This window comes from Hemitrygon akajei, chromosome 8, assembly GCF_048418815.1.
Source record: "Hemitrygon akajei chromosome 8, sHemAka1.3, whole genome shotgun sequence".
Lineage (NCBI taxonomy): Eukaryota > Metazoa > Chordata > Chondrichthyes > Myliobatiformes > Dasyatidae > Hemitrygon > Hemitrygon akajei.
Genome location: NC_133131.1, coordinates 137,543,635 through 137,561,316, shown reverse-complemented (window position 1 = coordinate 137,561,316; position 17,682 = coordinate 137,543,635).

Below are 17,682 nucleotides of genomic sequence, written 5' to 3'. Positions count from 1 at the left end.
AGCACATTATATTGAATTATATGGCTTTTATAGGGTGTAACATAGAAACATAGAAAATAGGTGCAGGAGTAGGCCATTCGGCCCTTCGAGCCTGCACCGCCATTCAGTATGATCATGGCTGATCATCCAACTCATAAACCTATACCTGCTTTCTCTCCATACCCCCGATCCCTTTAGCCACAAGGGCCATATCTAACTTCCTCTTAAATATAGCCAATGAACTGGCCTCAACTGTTTCCTGTAGCAGAGAATTCCACAGATTCACCACTCTCTGTGTGAAGAAGTTTTTCCTCATCTCGGTCCTAAAAGGCTTCCCCTTTATCCTTAAACTGTGACCCCTCATTCTGGACTTCCCCAACATCGGAAACAATCTTCCTGCATCTAGCCTGTCCAATCCCTTTAGAATTTTATACGTTTCAATAAGATCCCCCCTCAATCTTCTAAATTCCAGTGAGAATAAGCCTAGTCGATCCAATCTTTCTTCATATGAAAGGCCTGCCATCCCAGGAATCAATCTGGTGAACCTTCTTTGTACTCCCTCTATGGCAAGAATGTCTTACCTCAGATTAGGGGACCAAAACTGCACACAATACTCTAGGTGCGGTCTCACCAAGGCCTTGTACAACTGCAGTAGAACCTCCCTGCTCCTGTACTCAAATCCTTTTGCTATGAATGCCAACATACCATTTGCCTTTTTCACCACCTGCTGTACCTGCATGCCCACCTTCAATGACTGGTGTACAATGACACCCAGGTCTCGTTGCACCTCCCCTTTTCCTAATCGGCCACCATTCAGATAATAATCTGTTTTCCTGTTCTTGCAACCAAAGTGGATAACCTCATATTTATCCACATTAAATTGCATCTGCCATGAATTTACTCACTCACCTAACCTATCCAAGTCACCCTGCATCCTCTTAGCATCCTCCTCACAGCTAACACTGCCACCCAGCTTCATGTCATCCACAAACTTGGAGATGCTGCATTTAATTCCCTCATCTAAATCATTAATATATATTGTAAACAACTGGGGTCCCAGCACTGAGTCTTGCAGTACCCCACTAGCCACTGCCTGCCATTCTGATAAGGTCCCGTTTACTCCCACTCTTTGCTTCCTGTCTGCCAACCAATTCTCTATCCACATCAATAATATACCCCCAATACCGTGTGCTTTAAGTTTGCAGACTAATCTCCTGTGTGGGCCCTTGTCAAAAGCCTTTTGAAAATCTAAATATACCACATCCACTGGCTCTCCCCTATCCACTCTACTAGTTACATCTTCAAAAAATTCTATAAGATTCGTCAGACATGATTTTCCTTTCACAAATCCATGCTGACTTTGTCCGATGATTTCACCTCTTTCCAAATGTGCTGTTATCACATCTTTGATAACCGACTCTAGCATTTTCCCCACCATCGATGTCAGACTAACTGGTCTATAATTCACTGGTTTTTCTCTCCCTCCTTTTTTAAAAAGTGGGGTTACATTAGCCACCCTCCAATCCTCAGGAACTAATCCAGAATCTAAGATGTTTTGAAAAATTATCACTAATGCATCCACTATTTCTTGGGATACTTCCTTAAGCACTCTGGGATGCAGACCATCTGGCCCTAGGGATTTATCTGCCTTTTATCCCTTCAATTTACCTAACACCACTTCCCTACTAACATGTATTTCCCTCAGTTCCTCCATCTCACTAGACCATTGGTCCCCTACTATTTCCGGAAGATTTATTATGTCCTCCTTAGTGAAGACAGAACCAAAGTAGTTATTCAATTGGTCTGCCATGTCCTTGTTCCCTATGATCAATTCACCTGTTTCTGACTGTAAGGGACCTACATTTGTCTTGACTAATATTTTTCTTTCCACATATCTATAAAAGCTTTTACAGTCAGTTTTTATGTTTTCTGCCAGCTTTATCTCATAATCTTTTTTCCCTTTCCTAATTAAGTGCTTTGTCCTCCTCTTCTGGTCTCTGAATTTCTCCCAGTCCTCAGGTGTCCTGCTTTTTCTGGCTAATTTATATGCTTCTTCTTTGGTCTTGATACTATCCCTAATTTTCCTTGTCAGCCACGGGTGCACTACCTTCCCTGGTTTATTCTGTTGCCAAACTGGGATGAACAATTGTTGTAGTTCATCAATACGATCTTTAAATGTTTGCTATTGCATATCCACCGTCAACCCTTGAAGTATCATTTGCCAGTTTATCTTAGCTAATTCACGTCTCATACCTTCAAAGTTACCCTTCTTTAAGTTCAGAACCTTTGCTTCTGAATTAACTATGTCACTCTCCATCTTAATGAAGAATTCCACCATATTATGGTCACGCTTACCCAAGGGGCCTCGCACGACAAGATTGCTAACTAACCCTTCCTCATTGCTCAATACCCAATCTAGAATGGCCTGCTCTCTAGTTGGTTCCTCAACATGTTGGTTCAGAAAACCATCCCGCATACATTCCAAGAAATCCTCTTCCTCAGCACCCTTACCAATTTGGTTCACCCAATCTATATGAAGATTGAAGTCACCCATAATAACTACTGTTCCTTTATTGCACGCATTTCTAATTTCCTGTTTAATGCCATCCCCAACCTCACTACTACTGTTAGGTGGTCTGTACACAACTCCCACCAGCGTTTTCTGCCCCTTAGTGTTATGCAGCTCTACCCATATCGATTCCACATCCTCCAGGCTAATGTCCTTCCTTTCTATTGTGTTAATCTCCTCTCTAACCAGCAACGCTACCCCACCTCCTTTTCTTTCCTGTCTATCCCTCCTGAATATTGAATATCCCTGGATGTTGAGCTCCCATCTTTGGTCACCCTGGAGCCATGTCTCTGTGATACCAACTATATCATATTCATTAATAACTATCCGCACATTCAATTCATCCACCTTGTTACAAATGCTCCTCGCATTGACACACAAAGCCTTCAGGCTTGTTTTTACAACACTCTTAGCCCTTATACAATTATGCTGAAAAGTGGCCCTGTTTGCTTTTTGCCCTGGATTTGCCTGCCTGCCACTTTTACTTTTCATCTTACTACTTTTTTACTTTTTACTTACTGTAAGTCAGCCATGATTTCAACATTATCCTAACAGATTGTACCAATGTGGACGTATGTTTAGGGTTAGATTCAGAATTGTTCTTCGCAAACCCCAAAGCAGAGAAAAGTTGCCAATATTATTGGACCTTTCCTATCCCAGCAACACTCCCTCTTTTCATGCTTTGTTTCTCTTCTTTTGTTCTGCAGTCGCTGACTGTTTAGTCATCGGCAAACTTCTTACTCCTATGAAAGATTGCACGGTTTTCAGCATACCACCATACATTTTGATAACTTCACTTTGAGTACTGGGGGCTCTGCCAGCATGGTTGAGACAAGGGAAGGATTATGTTAAAATACCAGGTGTGTGCACCATCTCATTTCTCATGACAAAATGTTTCATTGCTTCATGTAATAATTGAAGCACTCGTCTCCCAGTGACCACTATTTAATTTGCAGAACAATCTGCTATAAAATGAAACCATTATGGCTGCTACCAGGATTCCATAAAATGACCTGTGTATTGCCTAGTGTATTACATCACATAGATGTTTTGATCTTCATACTAGATAGTGTTGATCTGCAATGCCTGTAACTTGATTTCTTACCTTACACAGTCTATGGTGCTCTGCAGTCCTAGCAAAACCACACAGCTTCTCTCCTTGAATTCAATGTACATTTATATATCATGAGAGAATAATCTTTGTCACCCAATGACCATTCATTGATCTTTGAAAGGAACCTCAAATAAAAACTATGAATAGCCAGTGACTGCCTGGAAACATCACCTTGTTACCACAGTCTCCTTGTGCGGCTACTAACTCTTTGGGCTAAATATCCTCTTTCCAGTTGTGCACCATCACTGTGATTGTTTTGGAACAAGCTGCATGGTCTGATGGAACTGGTAGAGGACACTCTGTCAATGGTTGTCTGCATGACAGGCAGCAGTTCAGCTGTGACAGTTCAACAATTATACTGTGGAAATTTATCAAGCTAACCAAATAATTGTCTCCATACACTTAATGTTCTTAATCAAAGGGGATAAAGAAAGAAAATGGACTAGACATTTGGTTCAGATTCAGATTCAAGAGCTTTCTCTTGAGATATTTATTATAAGTTAAAACATATATTTCAATATGATTTTAGAAAGACCGATTATTTCCCCCATCTCCTTCTTTAGTCTGTCTTGAATTATTTCAATATTATTCCTTGCAACTCATTTAATTTCTGATCACTCAACTATTGTCCCCACTCTTGACATTTGTTTTCTACCCTCTCCTTTGCAGAAGAAGATACAAAAGATGAAAAGCACATAGCATCCGGCCCCTGGACAACTTGTACTCTGCAGTTGCAGAATTATTCAACAATGTCCTATTATGACAAGGATGGACTCTTGACCTGACAGCCTCCTTTTTATGGTTTGTAGCTTATCGTTTGCCAGTGCTGCATTTTCTCAGCTTGTAACACTAGTTATTTTATTTTACTTAGAGATACAGCTTGGAACAGGACATTCTGACCCAATGGGCTGCACCACCCTTTAATCTGCATTCTACCATTGCACTGTCTCAGGGCTTTGATGTGATGAAAGGATCTATAAAGATAACAGACACCATCTAGAAGTTTGCCGATGACACAACTATCATTGGCAGAATTTCAGATGATGATGAGTCATACAGGAGCGAGAAAGATCAGCTGGTTGAATGGTGTCGCAACAACAACCTCGCACTCAAAGTCCATTAGACTGTAGATTTCAGGAATGTGGAAGTTGAGGGAACACACAGCCATCCTTACCGAGGGATCAGCAGTGAAAAGGATGAGCAGGTTCAAGTTCCTGGGTGTCAGCATCACTGAAGATCTGTCATGGGCCCAGCATATTGATAAAATTACAAAGAAGGCGTGACAGCAGCTCTAGTCCATTAGGAGGTTGAGATGTCACCAAAGACGTGTAAGTTTCTGCAGGTGTACCATGGAGGGCTTTCTAACTGGCTACATTACCATCCAGAATAGAGGAGCCACTGCACAGGATTCAAGAAAGGTGCAGAAAGTTGTAATCTCAGCCAGCTCTGTTATGGGTATCAGCCCACTATATCTGTATTTTAGGTTTTCAGTATCTGCAGCTGCTTTTCATTTAATTTTCATTCACTATAACATTCTGAATGATTATGTTACATATTCCCATTGTTCCCATGCTCATGGATATGTGCCAGCATCCAGGACAGCTTCAAAAGGCAACATCCATCATTAAGGACCCATCACCCAGGACAGGTCCTCTTCTCATCGCTACCATTCAGGAGTAGTCTGAAGACACATACTTAATGCTTCGGGATCACCCTCTTCCCCTCTGCCATCAGATTTTGGAATGGACCATGAACCTATGAACACTACCTCACTTTTTTTGCTCTCTGTTTGCACTACTTACTGAATGTAATTATTAAATATATGTTTCCTTTTGTAATTTATATATCTTAATATTATGTATTACAATGTACTACTGTGACATGACCACAAATTTCATGATATATACCAGTGATATTCAACCTGATTCGGATTCTGGTTCTGGACCTGAAACAAGGCTTTTCACTATCATTGATCCACGTGACAATAATAAACCAATTTATCAGTCCCCCACATTAAATGATTTTCTCATCAGCTGCTATACAGACTTAATGATCACACATCAAATGGCCTAAAGTAGCCCATGCTACTCAGAGGCGGGGGGATGGGGTGGTGGGGAATAAGCAAATTTAGCAGGGGAATTGGAAGAACTGCAGTCATACCACAGGTGAGGAGACAAATGTAGAGAATAAATGAAGCCAGTTCAATGGGCAGAGATGACAGAGGCAGGGTTGGGAGAGGGCGAGCCGGCTCACCAGGGAAATCAGGTGAGCTGGCAGCATGGATCATAATCAGAATGTTTGTCGCAGGGTAGGGAGAGGGCGAGCCGGTTCACCAGGGAAGTCAGGTGAGCTGGCAGCATGGATCGTAATCAGACTGTTAGTCATTGGGAGAGATTTGATACGCAGGACCTCTTTTCCCTGGAGTGAAGGAGACAGACGAGTGAACTGATACAGGTAAAAATAAAAGCCCTTGATAGAAAGTTTTCCCCATGGCAGTTGCATCAAAAAGAAAAGAGTATATATTTAAGGTTAGAGTAAAGATGATTAAAAAGGATTCTTCGGAAAGATATTCTTTTATTTACTTATTGACTTACAGAGTAGGTGATGACGTCAGATACAATCACTATGTTCACATATGATGAGTGAATGCATAGATTACCTTATTTCTCCAGAGTTTTGAAGAATGAGAGAACAAAAATATTCTTACAAGGTTTGAACGACTGGATGCAGGGAGGACATTTTCACTGGCCGAGGAATCAAGGATTAGACTTTGAGAAGAAGAATGGGCCATGTACAACTAAGATGAGGAGAAACTTCTTCACTTGTTGATTGTTTGCAATTATCTGCCCCAGAGGACTATGGAATCCTGGTCATCAACATTACTCAAAAAAATAGATTCCTGGATGTGAATGGATATATTTAAGGCAAGGTTTGATAGATTCTTGATTGTTCAAGACATGAAGGGACATGGGGAGAAGGCAGGAGATTGGGGTTGAGAGGGAAAATGGATGGTGATGATGAAAGGGTGGAGCAGGCTAATACTGCTCCTATATCAGATGGTCTTGTGGTCTTATGCTCAAACCTATCCAGAGCATGATGCAAGTGATCCCTAAACAACCTCCACATTTCTATTGTCCATTTCCTTGAGTGCATCCATTTCGAATTTACACTCCCAAGTTTCTGTCTAATAGCATCGTAATTCATTGTTCCTGCATTTAAATACTTCCCCATACCATCTGCTCCTATCTCTTTTCGAAGGTTATTGTAAAGGTCAAGAAGTTGTGTTCACTGTTTCTGAATTGCTCGCCAGCTGAGAGATCTGTCACCCGACGAGGTTCATTGCTTGGTGCCAGATCCAGTTTGGCCTTTCTTTTAATTGGTCTGTCTACTTTCTTTGTTGGGAATCCTTCCTGGACACACTGAACAAATTCTGCCCATCCAATCCTTTTACACTGAAGAGACACCAAGGAATAGTGGGAATTTGAACTCAGGATCAATAAAAAAAACCAATTGTTTTTGCTCCCTCACACATCTGTCTCCTAATCTGAACTTCATTGTATCTGTTGTGAATGTTATTTTTCAATAACTGCATGGGTTTAGCTTTATTGATAAGCTCTTCCTTTGTACATTTTAAACTGACCTGCTATCCCATTCAGCCTGTTTCAGAAGTTTTTTTTGCACTTAAGTTTTGTGTTTAGACCATTTAATTATATGTACCCAAGAGGATAATGACAAGTCCTGCAGCTTATTCTGTTCTCTACTTGAACTGGCACCATTATAAACTTGTATAAATGGTTCCTTAAACTCTTATCCTTTAAGATGCTGGAAATATTAACATTCAAAGTAAGTTTTATTATCAGAGTACATACATATCACCACATACAACCCTGACACTTATTCTCCTGCAGGCATAGTCAGCAAATCTATAGAACAGTAACTATAACAGGTTCAATGAAAGATGATCCAGAGTGTATAAGACAACCAAATGCAAATACAAATATTAAAAAATTGCAATAATTAATGGGTACATGAAATACCAAGATTGAGTCCTTATGTGAGATTATTGGTTGTGGGAACATCTCAATAGTTGGGCAAGTGTGTGTAGTTATACTGTTACATACCCCGTAACTGGGTGTCTGACCAGCAAAGACAGAAGAATCCTTTGGAGTCTTGTGGTACTGTATTCAAAAGTGTTTATTAGTAAAATAAGCAAAACAATACCAATAATGCAAATATACATATAACACAGGTTAGCAAAAATAAACCTAAAAGTGTAGGAATAATAATAAGCAATTATAAACAAGCTCTATCGCTGTCTAGGGGTAAATGAATTGTCATAGAAAAGTATAAAGTTCAGTTCAGTTCATGCGTGCTGAGGTAGTTATGGTTGTTGTGTTGTAATTGTTGGAGAGAGAGAGAGCGAGTGAGATTAACAGCAACAGCTGCGGCAGGCAAACCTTTTACTCCTTTCTTAATCCGTCGTGTCATTGTGGCCATTCAGTTATGACCCCTCTGTCATTCAGCTAGACCGTTCTTCTGTGGTGGACTCGTCACTCTGGCATGAGTGGACACACACACAAGTCCCCACCGGCCCTGCTGTAACACTGTGAGTTTAACTGACCGATCACCTGGTTCGGTCTCCGATGCTTCCACCTTTCCTGTGGGTTTCCAACACTCAATCAGTGTCCACTGGTGTGTCTCCTGGTGTGTCTGAAGGGTGTCTCTCCAGACCTGTCTTTTATCCCTGCTCACGGGGTCTCAGCTATCCATCAACTCTGAATGACAGTGTCCATCAAATCAGGCCACTCCTGCTGTCTCCTGAGGAATGTTAATGAGCAAAATGTTAAAAGATAAATAATCCTTGTAGAAGTCATAATACAGGAGATCAACAGTCTCTCTCCCCTCTTTTATCTGTAGCAGATGTTCTTGCATATTTAACATCTCTCTCTCTCTCATGAGCAGCATAGCAACAGCAATGGTTCATGATTCTCAGGGAGTGGGGGATGGGTAACTCTGCACCCCATTGTCCATCAGATCTGTTCATCACTCATAACAATACCATTTTGTTCAACCTGATGGTTGATGGATAGTAACTGTTCGTGAACCTGGTGGTGTGAGCTCTGAGGCTCTTGCACCTTTTCCCTGATGGCAGCAGCGAGAAAAGAGTATGACCTGGGTGCTGAGGATCTCTGATGATGGATGCTGCTTTCCTACAACAGCATTTCATGTAGATATGCTCGAAATTTGGGAGGGCTTTACCCATGACATTCTGGACCTTTGATAAGATTTTCTGTTCAAAGGCATTGGTGTTTCCATACCAGGCCATGATACAGGATGATACATGATTAATAAAACTGGAAGTTATTGGAATCACTCAACAGATTAGGCATCATCTGTGGACAGAGAACCAGGGATGGCTTATTAGGTTCAAAGTCATTGGAATTGAGGAATATAGGAAGATGGTTTTGAAATGAAGGAATTGTTGCCTCCAATAAGTATGTGGCTTTCATCTTCCCATTGCACCTGCCTTCACCTTTTCTGACAGTAACAATACTTCATTCCACCAATTAAATTTTTAATATTCTCTCCTCGTTATTTTGTACACACCAGCCCATATCTTCAATTCTGTATCTATCTCTGAAATACCTTGTGTGTTCCATTCTCATATTCACTTGTACTATTTGCTCTTCAAACACAAGCCCGCCACTTCTAGCTCCAATTCTTTTACTTTTTTTTTTCAAACTTTTGTTGCCTTACAAATAAATCTGGATATTCTCTTGTCATCATGTTGCCTTTCATTTATGAGCACTTTGGTTGGTTCCATTCTTTTCTCCGGATCAGAAGACTGCAACTTTAAGAACACATCATGGTAGATGAGACCAGGAAAGTTAGATTACTGTCTGCTTCCTAATACCAACCCAATGTTGGATTCAATTTACCACTTGCCTTGGGAACCTTGAGTCACAACCTCCTATACCAATCTCCAATCTCCCATGTGGAACCTTTTTGACAGCTTGCTGGAGTCAGGACTTGGGGCAAGAGGGAGGAATTTCCAAAAGAGATGAGTATCAAGCCTTTCTGTTTAGTTTCAGTTCGTAGACGTGCTTTCCTACTTCTGACATCTTGAATGCACAGGAAGGAATCTAATACAGATCTGAAGCTGCTCATTTCAAAATAAAAGGTAAATATGCTTGACCACATAGAAAAGAACATAAATCATTTATTTGAAAGGCAGAACACTCCCTGCCTGACCTTTGTGTGTCACTGCTAAATACCTTGCTATCATGTTTAACGTAAGTCTTCTTTGGGGAGGAGCAACACAACTTCTGAGACAGGTTTCAGGGAGGTCCTTGCAGAACATTGGTCTGTGGTCTTGACCTCTACTTCTGATTGTTTCCATCCCTTTCTTTCTTTTTCAATCTTTTTATTATTGTTATTAATATCAACAAAATAAAATGATACATAGATAATGGAATTACAAACATACACTTTCCAACTAAACATGAGAGAATACATAAGCAATGATTACAGTATAAATGAGTATTCCCAAATCATGAACGATACAATATACAAATAAACAAGTCAAACCTAGGTATATCATAATATATATATTTTTTTAAAAACAGAAAAAAGAAAAAAAATATGCAAAAAAACTAATCTAATAATCTAATAACTAATAGAGAAAAAAGAAACAAAAAAAGAAAAAAGAGAAAAAGAAAAAATAGAAAAAAAAGGGCTGTTTATAATATCTTGCAACAATAGAAAATCATCAGTGTCATCAACTCCGATCCACTCAACATATATACAATCAAAACTGGAAAAACAAATAGGCTTGGAACAGGGTCATATTACATCATATGAAAATATTGAATAAATGGTCTCCATATCTTTTCAAATTTAATAGAAGTATCAAATACAACACTTCTAATTTTTTCTAAATTTAAACATAACATAGTTTGAGAAAACCAATGAAATAAGGTAGGAGGATTAATTTCTTTCCAATTCAACAAAATAGATCTTCTAGCCATTAATGTAAGAAATGCAATCATTCGACAAGCGGAAGTGGATAAATGGAGTGAGTCCATCATTGGTAAACCAAAAATTGCAGTAATAGGATGAGGTTGTAAATCAATGTTCAATACTGCAGAAATAATATCAAAAATATCTTTCCAATATTTTTTCAAAAGCGGACATGACCAAAACATATGAGTTAAAGACGCTATCTCAGAATGACATCTGTCACAAATAGGATTTATATAGGAATAAAAACGAGCCAATTTATCCTTGGACATATGAGCCCTGTGCACAACTTTAAACTGTATTAATGAATGTTTAGCACATATAGATGATGTATTAACTAATTGAAGAATTTATCCCAATTCTCAATAGGGATAATAAGGTTAAGTTCTCTTTCTCAATCATTTTTAGTCTTATAAAAGGGCTCGGAACGTATCTTCATAATTATATTGTAAAGTTTTGATATTAGCCCTTTCTGAAAGGGATTTAGTTCAAACAAATTCTCCAAAATACCTGAAGACACAAAATTTGGAAAAGTAGCAAGTACAGTATTTAAGAAATTCCTAATCTGTAAATATCTAAAAAAATGAAATCTAGGCAAATTATATTTATTAGATAATTGCTCAAAAGACATAAAACAATTATCCAAAAATAAATCGGAAAATCGTAATAATCCTTTAGTCTTCCAAGCTGAATAAGCTTGGTCTATAATAGAAGGATAAAAAAAGCAATTGGATACAATAGGAATATTTAAAACAAACTGAGTCAACCCAAAATATTTCCGAAATTGAAACCATATACGTAAAGTATGTTTAACTATCGGGTTGTCAATTCATTTCGGCAATTTAGAAAGAGCAAAGGGAAGAGAAGTCCCTAAAATAGAACCCAATGCAAATCCTTGTACAGATTTAATTTCCATGTTTACCCAATGAGGGCTAAAAGATATATCCCAATCCTTTAACCAACATATCAAATATCAGATATTAACTGCCCAATAATAAAATCTAAAATTAGGCAATGCCAATCCACCTTCCTCCTTTGCCTTCTGTAAATATATTTTACCTAACCTAGGATTTTTATTCTGCCATATATATGAGGAAATTTTTGAATCAACATTAGCAAAAAAAGATTTCGGAATAAAAATTGGTACTGCTTGAAATATATATAAAAACTTGGGTAAAATAACTATCTTAATAGCATTAATTTGACCTATCAGAGATGAAGATAGTGGTGACCATTTAGTAAACAAACATTTAATTTGATCAATTAAGGGTAAAAAATTAACCTTAAATAAGTCTTTATAGTTTTTTGTGATTTTAATCCCTAAGTACATAAAAGAGACATTAACTAATTTAAAAGGTAAATTTCCATAAATTGGAACCGGTCTATTTAAAGGAAACAATTCATTCTTATTAAGATTTAATTTATACCCGGAAAAATCACTAAATTGAACCAACAGTGATAAAACTGCAGGAATGGATTTCTCAGGATCAGAAATAAATAACAATAAATCATCTGCATATAATGATAACTTATGTATATCTGTCCCACGATTAATGCCAAAAATGTTCTGTGATTCTCTGATAGCAATTGCCAAGGGTTCTAAAGCAATATCAAATAATAATGGACTAAGAGGACAGCCTTGTCTAGTACCCCGAAATAAACGAAAAAAGGGAGATCTTAGATTGTTAGTAAGCACCGAGGCTACTGGAGTATGATATATCAGTTTAATCCAGGAAATGAATGTCGGACTAAAATTAAACTTCTCAAGCACATAAAATAAGTATGGCCATTCAACTCTATCAAATGCTTTCTCCGCATCTAATGAAATAACACATTCTGAAGTGCTATGTGAAGGAGTATAAACAATATTCAATAATCTCCTAATATTGAAAAAAGAATAGCGATTTTTAATAAAACCGGTTTGATCTTCCGAAATAATTTGGGGTAATACCTTCTCCAGCCTGGATGCCAGTAACTTGGAAAAGATCTTGGAATCTACATTCAATAAAGATATTGGTCTATAGGATGCACAGTCAGTAGGGTCTTTATCTTTCTTCAGTATTAAAGAAATGGAAGTTCTATAAAAAGTTTGTGGCAGATTGCCCAATCTAATTGCTTCTTCAAAAACCCTGCATAACCAAGGAGACAGAGTAGCAGAAAAACATTTTTAAAATTCTACTGTATACCCATCTGGACCTGGTGCTTTCCCAGAATTCATAGAGGAAATAACCCCTTTAATTTCTGCATCCGTAATAGGAGTTTCTAATATTGAAAGATCATCTGATGATAATTTTGGAAAATTCAATTTCCCAAGAAAATCACACATGGTATTACGATCATGAGGGAATTCAGAATGATACAGGGAGGTATATCTTTCAAGAATCATTTGATTCTGACATGGCTGTAGAGGACTGGAAGACTGCAAGTGTCACTCCACTCTTTAAGAAGGGGGAAAGTCAAAAGAAAGGAAATTATAATCAGTTCACTGAACTTTAGTGGTGGGAGATTGTTGGTCTACTACTACGGATGAGGTTTCGGGGTACTTGGAGACTAATGATAAAATAAGTCAAAGTCAGCATGGTTTCTGTAAAGGGAAATCTTGCTTGACAAATCATTTAGAGTTCTTCAAGGAGATAACAAGATCAGGGTGGACAAAGGAAAGGTAATGGATGTCATTTACATGGATTTTCAGAAGGCATTTAATAAGTTGCCACACATGAGACTGCTTAAAAAGATAAAATATTTTGGCATTACTGAAAGATAGTGACATGGATAGAGGAATGGCTAACAGGTAGGAGGCAGTGAGTGGGAATAAAGGGGGCCTTTTCTGGTTGGCTACCATTGTGTAGTGGTGTTCCTGAGAGGCCAGTATTGGAACCACTTCTTTTCACATTGTTTGTCAATGAATTGGATAATGGAATTGATTGCTGTGTGGCAAAGTTTGCTGAAGAATCAAAGATAGGTGGAGGTGTAGGTAATGCTGAGGAAGCAATGCCATTGCAGCAGGATTTAGACAAATTGAAAGAATGGGCTAAAAAATGGCAGATGGAATACAGTATTGGGAAATATATGATAATGCATTTTGGTAAAAGGAACAACAGTGTGGGCTATTATCTAAATGGGGAGATGGTTTAAACATCAAAGGTGCAGAAGACTTAGGAGTCCATGTGCAAGACTCCCAGAAGGTTAATTTACAGGTTGAGTCTGTGATAAAGAAGGCAAATGCAATGTTGGCATTTATTTCAAGGGGAATAGAATATAAAAACAAGGAGATAATTTTGAAGCTTTGCAAGACACAAGTCAGGCTGCACGTAAGAGTATTGTCAACAGTTTTGGGCCCCATATCTCAGAAAGGATGTGTTGTCATTGGAGATAGTCTAGAGGAGGTTCACAAATGTGATTCCTGTGGTGGGGTATCCAGAACTAGAGGGCGCAGCCTGAAAATTGGAAATGGAGGTAGATCAGAATTTTTTTAGCCAGAGAGTGGTGAATCTGTGGAATGCTCTGCCACAGATTGCAATGTAGACCAAGTCTGTGGGTATATTTAAGGCAGAAGTTGAGAGTTTCCTGATCGGTCAAGACATCAAAAGATATAGCGAGAAGGCAGGTGTATGGGATTAAGTGGGATCCAGGATCAGCCATGATGGAATGACCTAATTCTGCTCCTATGTCTTATGGTCTTAATGTCTTTAGGAAGGAATTTGACAAGGTCCCGGATGGAAGGCTGGTCAAGAAGGTTCAGTTGCTTGATATTCAGGATGAGGTAGTAAAGTGGATTAGACGTTGGCTTTGTGGGAGAGCCAACGAGTAGTCGTAGAGAGTTGCCTCTTTGACTGGAGGCCTGTAACTAGTGGAGTGCTGCAGGGAATGGTGCTGGGTCTTTTGTTATGTGTTATCTATATCAATGATCTGGATGATAATGTGGTTAACTACATCAGCAAATTTGCGGATGACTCAAAGATTGGGAGTGTGTAATGGACAGCGAGGAAGGCTATCATGACTTGCAGAGGGATCTGGACCAGCAAGAAAAATGGGTGGAAAAATGAAAGATGGAATTTAATGCAGGCAAGTGCCAGGTTTTCCACTTAAGTAGGACTAACCAGGGTAGGCCTTAAACGGTAGGGCACTGAGGAATGTGGTAGAACAAAAGGATCTGGGAATACAAGTTCATAATTCATTGAAAGTGGCATCACAGGCAGATGGGGTCATAAAGAAAGCTTTTGGCACATTGGCCTTCATAAATAAATGAATTGAGTACAAAAGTTGAGATGTTATTTTTAAGTTGTATTAGAACTTGGTGAAGCCTAATTTGGAGTATCATGTGTAGCTTTGGTCATTACCTACAGAAAAGATATAAACAAGGTTGAAAGATTACAGAGAAAATTTACAAGGATTTTGGGGGTCTGGAGGACCTGAGTTATAGGAAAGATGGAATATGTTGGCATTGTATTCTTTAGAAGATTGAGAGGAGATTTGATAGAGGCATACAAAATTATGAGGGTTATAGACAGGATGAATGCAAGCAGGCTTTTGCCACTGAGATTGGGTGGGACTACAGCTAGAAGTCATAGCTTAAGGGTGAAAGGTGAGAAGTTTAATGGGAACCTGGGGGTAAAGTTCTTCACTCAGAAGGTCATGAGAGTGTGGAATGAGCTGTCAGCACAAGTGGTCCATGCGTGCTTGACTTAAATGTTTGAATAGGTACCTGGATAGCAGGGATATCAAGAGCTAGGGTCCTATGCAGGACCTTGGGAGTAGACAGTTTCATTGATTTTCCACATGGGCTAGATGTGCTGAAGGGCCTGTTTGTGTATTTCTCTATGACTCTATGACTGCACTGAGCCATGATGCAGCTAGTCAGGATACACTCCACTGTGTATCCATGGAAAGTTTTAGATGACATGCCAGATGTCAAATCATTACATCATTACATCAGTACTAAAAGCATCAGTACTTAAAAGACACTTCTCATTGTAGGGTTCTAATCACAAATACAATCCTTATCCATCACCTCTGCTTCTATTAGCAAGTCAATTTTATATTTCATTTGTTATCTGGCCCTGAAACCTTCTCGGAGGCCTTAATGAATTCTCTGTAGATTACATCAACCACGTTGCCCTCATTAACAGTTAAGAGATGTTTAGAGGCCGTGGACCAAATGTGGGCAGATGGGACTGGCTCACTGTGCAACACAGTCAGCATCGATGAGTTGAGCTCAAGGGGTTGCTTCTAGACTGTATGATTCTAATGACTCGGAGATTATAATACACCATTACCTCTTTGGAAAATACATGACATTGATCAGACAGTATCTCTGTAAGAAATCCAAACTAGTGATTCCTCAATAATCCTTGGCTTTCCAGGTATAGAATAAAACTGTTTCTTAAGAATTTTCTCCCCAATAACTCACTAGTTATGACATTAGATTTATCATCATTGTCATTATGTGCCATGTTGTGACGTGGGCGATCATGGTTTTTGACCGTGATAGTTCTTGGCAAATTTTTCTGAAGAAGTAATTTGCCATTGCCCTCTTCTAGGCAGTGTATTTACAAGATGGGTGACCCCAGCCATTATGAATGAATGAAATGAATGAAATTTTATTTCAGTCAGTAGAAACATGACAAAAAGCATCACTTTCAACGATGATTACATAAGACAAAATTATATAATAAAAATCTTTAAAACAGACTGAAAGGGTGTAGGCTGAAGCTACAGATTATTACGCTACTCCTCTTACTTTTACAAAAACATATTTGTCGTCAATCATCACATCAAAACAAAAAAGTTCATAATCTTTCAACACAAAATCCAATTCCAAGTATCATTTATTTACATTATTCCCATTCTTTTTTAATCATGTACTTTATATTTGTTCATTAAATTATTTTAAAATAATTTTTTAAACTTGTTAAGTGTGGTGCAGTTTTTAAATTCTCACTACAACTGTTACATAAATTCACCCCTCTGACTGAAATACAATGTTTTTTTCATTTGTTCTTATCCTCTGTTTTTGAAATATACATGTTCCTCTTAAATCATGTTGACTTTCTCTCATTTTAAACAATCTTTGGATACTTTGTGGTAACTGTCCATTTGTTACTTAATACATAATTTGTATATACTCTTTTTAATTTATCAAAACTCTTCAGAGATTGCCTGCCTGGCATCAATGGTTGCATAACCAGGACTTGTGATATGCATCAGCGGTTCATTCGACCATCCACCACCTGCACCCATAGCTTCACATGACCCTGAATTTCTTTGTCTCTATTAAGAAAGAAGGTGGAACAGTCCAGTGTAGGGACAGACCCTTCGGTGCACAATGTCTGCATAATTTATGATGCAAATTTAAAATGTTCCCATCTTCCTGCATACCATCTATGCCTCTCCATTCTCTGTCTGCTCAGGTGCACAATTGCCACAGACATTGCTATCATTAGTGCTTCCATCACCTCATCTACCATTCTCTGTGTATAAAATCTTACCTTGTAAATCTCTCTTAAACATTCCTTTTCTCAGAGTAATGCTGTGCCCTCTGGAATTTGATATTTTTCACGCTGGGAAAAAGACTCTGACTATCTGTCCTATCTATGTCTCTTAGTATTTTTATGTACTTCTAACATGTTGCTCCTCTGCCTTCAGCAATCTCCATTTAGCTTAAATGCTCTATCTTGAACAAAATCCTAGTGAATGCCCACTGCATCCTCTGTATTATAGTCATATTCAGTATGGGACTATATTTAACAAGAAGGCAAAGGTGATGAGGAAGAAATGAATAAAAACGCAAAATGCTGGCAGAACTCAGCAGGCCAGACAGCATCTATGGTAGTGATGACGTTTTGGGCTGAAACCCTTCATCAGGAGTCATCAGAAGAAATGAAGCGGCATTTGTTTCTAAGTCTGATTTAGTGTTGAAAGTTTGTCTTAAATGGAGTGTGAAAGCCTCTTGGTCCTCGAGACGGGTGGGGTAATGGCTTGGAGAAGAGACATGGGAGAT